Source organism: Pterocles gutturalis, unplaced genomic scaffold (genome assembly GCF_000699245.1).
Source record: "Pterocles gutturalis isolate BGI_N339 unplaced genomic scaffold, ASM69924v1 scaffold47876, whole genome shotgun sequence".
NCBI classification, from domain to species: Eukaryota; Metazoa; Chordata; class Aves; order Pterocliformes; family Pteroclidae; genus Pterocles; species Pterocles gutturalis.
Window position 1 is genome coordinate 28,296 of NW_010104759.1, and position 8,092 is coordinate 36,387.

Genomic DNA, 8,092 nt, shown 5'->3' on the forward strand with positions numbered 1-8,092 from the left:
AAAGGCAGAATCCAATTTTTCTTACATTAATAAAATTTTATTTCTATTTATATTAAATTTCCTTTTAAAAATAATTTAATGTCAAAACAGACAGTGCTGGTACTTAATCTTATTGTAACATCTAAGAGTTATTTAAATAATCTGTAGCCTTAAGCCCCACTTAACAAGAAAACCAGTACTGCTTTTCAAATCATATATAAGGAATACAACTGGTGAATTAACCATACGTTGGCACAGCACATCTTGGCAGTTCCCAGAAAACAACACCCAGTTTAACATAAAACATTCTGTAAAATCAGACATTGGTGCTCATACCAACTAAAGTGCATGGACTTCTCTGAGAAAATAACTCAGAAGAACAAATGCAAAATAGATTTATGATTAATCATAACCACTGAGATGGAATTGCCAGAAACCCCCAGGCAAAACAAGGCACACGGACCCAGCTCTAACTGGAGCCCAGCGTCCACCTCGCAACTGATTCCCAATTGATAAAAAACAAAGGAGGGAAACTATAGCGCGCCCTAGATATTATCAAAGGCACCATAAATTCTCATGGAAATGCTATGTAAAAACATGTCCAGCACCTATGCAGCTAAGTCAAACCTATGGAAATCACATTAAGAAAGAAAGATAACTTATTTAATGCTTTTTCATTACACACAGATGCTGACTAATGGTCTGTGAGCATGAACTCCTTTGGATCCTGGTGATTTTCAATCAATGATCCACACACCCAGGGGATCACTGAGCAATTTCTAAGAGAGTCACAAAAGCAGTTAAGCAGGTCTATTGTTAGCAGGGGCCTCTGCAACCACACCAGAAAATATTTTACGGGTCCACAATCCTATACTTGGGCAAAAGCTGAATTTTAATTAATTTAACTTCAGAAAGAACTAGAGTATGAAATTGCTGGGTTTTTCTTCATCAAAAGTATATCTTAAGATCTCTGTCAGTCCAAAAGTTGTCCCAAGCATGTAAAACTGTTATTAAAAATTATTCCATTAGACAATTAGGAGTCTGAGGAGATAGAAGCAAATAGACGACAATAATTCCCTAGCATTTGTACATTTTCACCACAACAACATATTTTTCAATTTCCTTCATTTTTAGAAGGTGTCAACCACTACATTAAAAAAAAAATAAAATCCAAGTCTTGCAAACTGAGAGCAATGAGAGGTATCACACTTCTCTCAACTATACTGTTCCTCAAAAAAATACTTTAATCTGACCAAAAAGCACTGCTATACTCAAAAATACTAATACTAATCACTAATAGCGCACAGGTGCAGTGCTGCATCCCCATAAGACCCCAGTGATCTCAGCAGTAAAGTGGGGTTACTTTTAAAATAAAGTTATTCCTCATACATCATAACTTCCACTAATATTACTGGAAGCTGCCCACATGCAATGAGGGAGAAAAAAGCACCAGATGAATCATATCATTGGCACAATTTGGTTCATATTTTATTTTTCCACATACAGAATAAATATTATGATAAAATTGGATTTTTTTAAAAAAATCAAACTCTCTTCCTTTTGAGCATTATGTTGCTTTTTCTCTTGTGTTACTGAACTGCAATGAATCCTAAAAAATACCTTTTTCTTTCCTCTCTTACCAGACTTTCCAGTGGCCTTTTCTGTTTAATATGTGAAGTTATTGTTTCCCAGCATAAAAAGAAATGCAGACATACTAGCAGGGGCAGAGCTCATTTCATTCTTCTCCTCAGTTTAAGTCTGGCAAACCAAAAGTAACAGCCCAGCAAAAACCTTTTGCAGCTGAACAACCTAGGAGCAATCTATCTTCAAGTCCTGAATCAGGACTCAAAAAAATCTGTAGTGAAAACTACAAGCAAGGATATTACAATGCCAAGCAACAGTCTTATAATTCATGGAAACTGAGCACACAAGTCAGATGTGATTGATTTCTAAAGCTTTTACACAAGTGTAATGAAAAGCTGAAGAATAAACCAGATCAATAAAAGACTACTCTATCTGGAGGTATAAAACAATACCAAATCATGATTGAGCTTAGACTCCAGAGTAGTTAGTGCTATTGGGACAGGAATCAGAGTACAGTCTGCTGTAGCCTTTGCTGTATTACTTAAACTTCAACCAGACATTATCTCTTATATACACACATAAATATATAAACACACACACCAAAAACACACTTGTGAGCTAATGCTTCCAGCACACATGAAAAATCAGTTACAGCAAACCATTTCATCAATCTGAAAAGGGTCAGACTTTAACTTTTAACACAAAACGCCTCTGAGGTAATGCAAAGATTTCACCAATTCACAATCAAAACACACATCTTCTGTACAAGAGAGAGCAGGCCATAGGTTTATAACCCTTGGTTCAAACCTCTACAGGTGGTAACAACACACATAGTACTAAAGGACACAACCAGAAACAATTACTCCCATAAACCAGAAATAACCGATGATGCTCAGATCAATTGCTGATAAAATGGCTCTACAAGCGAGTCATGACAAGTTACACGATAACCAGTGCCAGGTCCCCCTAACTAGCCCTCCCTATAAGATTCTGCCCTGGTCCCACGAAAATGCAGTACTCAACAGATCAAAAAACACTAGCACCTCCTAGCTTGTGCCAATAACCAGGATGACCCAAAAGGCAGTTCTTCCAAGGTCACAACATTCATCAACATAAAAGGACAAGTGGGTGAGAAGCACTCGCACTTTGCATCTCTTTTCCATTGCAGTGCAAGGGGTAAGTCTGGATCCTGCTGCAGCGTCTGCAGCCACCAGCCATGTAGCCAGCCCCACATGCCCTTGCACGTTGGCACATAGCTGTCAGCTCCTCAGAGCTCAAATACTGCAACAGAAGTTTTATTTCAGAAAAAAACTGGAAAAAGCCACAAACATGCTTCATCTAACATTCAAACAGGGTGTTTTATTCATGGTCCAGCTGTTCAGATGTCACTGCTTCACCAAGAGATAAGAAAGCACCAACCAGGTGACCAGCAGCAATTTACTCCTACGCTATTTATTCCTCCTCTCCAGCATCTGCTCCCCAGGACATGCAGAAATTCAGTGGAATCCAGAGCCTGCACTGTACAGGACCAACATACAGGGATGTGGTGACAGATATGGACAGGGGATAGGGAGATGAAGAGCACAGGTACGGAGGAACAGTTGCTTACATAGAGTGCTATGTAGAAAGCTGTGCACTCGTCGAAACAGAGACGAAGGTAATGTGGAATGCTGTGGAAAGTATAGGCCACCTTCTAAGTACAGCCAAGGTTTTTTCTTTGCATTCCAAAATAAATGCAGATGCAATAGTACTTCAAGGATAAACTTCTATTTAGGATCACACTACTCGCAAGAAAAAAATCCACAACTTTACTACCGAAACACAGACAACAGCAACGTACTGCAAGTTGCTGCCCAAGGCTGTACAGAGCAGCTGAGGAGGGGCCAAGCTGCAAGCTGGGGCATATTGCCATGAACCTCACCAGAGGCATAAAGCAATTACCACCATACTTGTGTAACAACCAGGGACATGAAAACAGTCTCTTAGTATACCACACTTCTACAGCAGCTCAGAAAAGCCGCATTTTCCACATGTCCTTGGGCAGAGAAACAGACTGGGGCCCTATATTAATATAACACAGCCTGCATATACAAGTTGTTTTGTGCCTCAAGAGAACAACGTTCACAGGTGGCACTGAGGGACAGCACAGGTAATAAAATTCTGTATTTTAGAAGCTATTGCAATAAAAGCAAATAACTTCCACTGTTGGCAAAGTGAGGTAGACAAGTTTTAGCAGAGAACTAAACAACAGCTGGAAAGTCTGCTCTAGTTGACAGTGTATTTTTTTTTTAATTTGTAGCCACAACAGCAAAGAACATTCTCCACGTTACAGCTTAGCTCTCTCCTTCTCAGTTTCATCTTTATTTTATCTACATTTATATCTTCTATCCATCTGCTGTAGAAACACCAGGCAGCTTTCCCACCAGAAAAGTTCCTTATCTTGTCTTTCCATAAGGAATCAGTACATTATGCCTCAAAGTCTTTATATCTTTGTTTTCTTAATTTTCTCTCCTACACCATTACCACAGTCCTCCTGCCCACCTTGTATAACAACTTCAGTGAGACCACTTACAAGGAAAATCTACAGTGTAAGACCCTAAAGCATGCACTTACTAACAAAATAAAAAACGACAGGGTACTAATTCTGTCTCTAAACACTTTAAGTGGTAACCCCCAGAGAAGTGTATTTATCTTACTACCACTTGGAAACAGGCTCTCTCCACCACAAACTCAAATTATTGTTTCCATCGACCCTGAGTTCCAGGTTGTGAAAGCTACAAAGAGGAGAAAGGAAAAGTACACAGGCAAGGACACCCCATTCTCCTACCTAGGCACCCAAGAAGTGGATGTCTTAAGAAAGAAAAAAAACCCAAACACGACAGTAGTACTTCTACCACAGAAGCAAACATGAACAAGTATCTTGCTTGGTGGTTTTTGTTTGGTTTGGGTTTTGGGTTTGGGTTGATTTTTTTACTGGTGTTTTTAATTACTTGTCTTCAACATTGAAACCAAGCATTCAAAGAGACACTGGCAGCTCTGGAAAAATATAGCACTCAATTAAGCCACAAAAAATGAATTATACAATCAGCAGCAATACGTATTCCCTAACACAACCTTCCCCTAAGGTGCTTTAACTCAAAGGCAGAGAGGAAAGAAATTCAGTCTTTGAATTTATCCATCTAGCTAATGTCTCTTGTGGTCTACACATTTACGAAACCGTCACCATAGCATTAAGAAAGTACTGCCCGGCTCTTAACTGTAAACGGAGAATCATAACAGTGTTTATAACAGGGTCTTCAGGGAACAGATCACAGCTATGACACACACATTTCTAGCAATGACCTGAAAGAACAGTGAAATTAATACTGATAGAAAAATAGCAAATAACGAAAAGATCAGACACGATGCTTCCTAAATTACCTGGCAAGCCAGCTGCAAGCACACATTTCAATACAGCTAAAGGTGAAGTTGCACATCTAGCAAGGACGACAGGGGACTGTATTTACAAAACACAGGTTTCTATCTTAGAAAGTAATAACCGTAAGGAGGACACTACCATGGCCAATAATCAAATGCACAGTAACGATACAATTCAACTTTATGGCCAAAAGGGTTAGCGGGATTCTTGGGTGCCTAAGTAACAATGTAATTAGGAAAAGACGGGTTACTTTCTATCCTGTACTTGGCACTTTTGCACCTGCTAGTGGAACAAAGCCTCCAATTCTGGCATACCCAGTTCAAGCAAGACATTGATATGCTGGAGAGGGCTTGGAGGACCATGAGAGTGACAAAGGATTGCAACATCTTGAAGTGAAAGCCTCAAGTTCACTCTACTCACTGTGCAATTTACTAAAGAAAAAGAAAATTGAAAAGCTACAAACTGCAGCGCTGTGGAAAAGCTGATAACAGAAGGCTCCTTGTTCTAGCAGACAAAAGTATAACAAGACTCAGTGACTTCAAGTTAAACCCAGAGAAGTCTGAGCTGGAACTATGGTGCATATTTTTGCAGCAGGACAGAGTAAATAATCTTTTAAGCATCTTGTTTAGGTGTTATGATGCACTTTTCATCCATGGCAATTTTCAAATTCAAGTTCTTTGAGGTACTTTTAAAGGGTGAACCAAACTGATACAAGTTAATAATTTTCCTTCAGTTTCAGTTCAGTAAAGATCTGACCTGCTAAGGTAACAACATTAACAGTCCAGTTCCTATAATCTAACCAGATACTACAAACTTCATAATCAGCTCCTTAATTTAGGACCCAGTTTAAGTGCCTAGCCAAGCATATTATTTACAAGTTGCTGCATGGTGGTAGCTACTCTCAGACCAGACCTGCTAAGGACACACAACACCGTAAGTTAACAATACTAACCAGCATCCCCCATATATCCTCTTTTCCCCCTCACTCTGAAATGTCAGCACAGGTCCCAAGTACACATTGCAACAAGTCACATGCAAGTCTTCCCCAAGCTTAAACATCTATCTTATGGGTATATTCTAGCTTGGTTTTAAAGCTGCTGAGGGGCCACAAGACTAAAAGGAATAACTAATACTTTTGAGCAATAGAAAAGTCGGTGACAGGCATGTCAGAGGAACAGCTAAATGTAATTCAGATAAAAGAAAGAAAAATAGTCATACTGATCACTTAAGCCACCAACAGCACTATTCAGGATCTAGTGTCTATGTTTTGCTTATTCTCATGAGAAAAAAAGCCTAAAAAATGTCAAATTATATTACTCTTCTGTCTCTATCAGAGCTGGCACACCTACAGTTTTAAATAAAGCTCAAAATGGAATTTACACTGTATGTAATTTCCACTTTCTCTTTACAGGAGTACCAGCTTTCACTCCCACTGGAATAACAGCAGTGTCGTCCTGGAGCAGCACTGCAACAGTGGTGTTTGCACTGCAGAATTCAGACAGTGACCATCTGTCACTAAAGTATATGCTTTACATTTTTAAATACTAGAAAATTTTTCTCTTATTCACAAGTTCAGCAAAACCTTTACTTTATGAAAATTAAATGTAGAGACAAATTTTACTAGAAAGCACTGATTAAACATAACACAATACAGACAACACCAGTAAAACACTGATTGAGAAAGGAATTCACAGTCAAGTGTCAAGACACAAACCACTAAATTTTAAATCCGCTCTAAAATATCCTAAAGTTCCAAAATGCTTAATACTAAGGCTGTTAGGATAATAAGGACAGCCAAATATATTCTATACATTAATTTTACATAAGTTAATGAAAAGTCACTATTGTTATTTCCTTATGTGTAATTCCTGTTTTTTCTTTACATTGGCTCAGTTTCATCTATTTGACATTTAAAAAGAAAATACCTTTATAAGAATGCATTGATTCTTCTTACCTCCCAAATTAAATCCTACAATACAAAATTATTTTAGTAGGAATGAAATCTTTTGGTCTCTACATAGTTAAGGCTCCTATTAACATCAATGGGAAAGTTTGCTGCAGTAGTATCTGCTAAATTAACTTTCTCATACTGCGTGACACTAAATATAAAAATCTTAATATAACATTGCAGAAAGAAAAAAACCACAGAAGTGAAAATCTGGTGCCACTCAGGTAAGTTTGGTGTTTCTCATTGGTTTTCTCCCACATCAGGTACTAAAAGCAAGAAACAAACGTGCTTAGCAATATGGTATGGGATTCTAAACAAGTCATGCTCATTATCAAAGCATTTTCTAGGTATTACTATCTATAAATGTATGGACAAACAGCAAACACTGACAACAGATTTCTGGAATTTGCAATGCCATCTCAGTTATTTCAATGCCCACATTACACACAGCAAGTACAAGTACCCAATAAAGCCCATAGTTCAGTAGTAAATACAAATAACATCAACAAAACTACATACCTAGAACAGGATACCAGTATTTACTTCATCATACCATAACTTCATTAAGAACACCTAAACAGTGTATCAATATACCTATGCACATGAACTTCATCTACACATGTACATTTTCCTTCCTTCCCACAAACTATGTTACTTTTACTGATTATTTTATGACATTTTGATCACAAACACATTTTCTACCTTTTTAAGAAGCTCAACCTCTAAATCCACTGAAGTGGAAGGCCCAGCACTACACTAAAACACACCATGACAGTCAAGATCTACACACAAACAGTGATTCAGAACAGGCAAAGCCCCTCCAAAACCGCTGTAATCACTAGATTCAGCCTGGCCTTACTCAACACTTCCCAGCCTCGTTGGGCCTCTGCCTCCATCACTCCCCCTAAGGAGAGGAACTGTCCCCACAACTGCTCCCCTACAGCAACAAACGAGTTAAAACAGAAAACCCTACTCCCTCCCTGTCCTCCTCTCAAAGGACAGCGTCCCTTTTTTTTCCCCCCTCAACATTTTGGGGGGTTGGGTTGTGGGGGCAAAGAGTAGCATGATGGTGCTGCTGAGCAAGCAGCACAGGGGTCCTGAGAAGAAGGTGGATGGGAGAAAGAGCAGCACTGAAGAAAGGGAGTTCTGCAAGAACAGAAGAG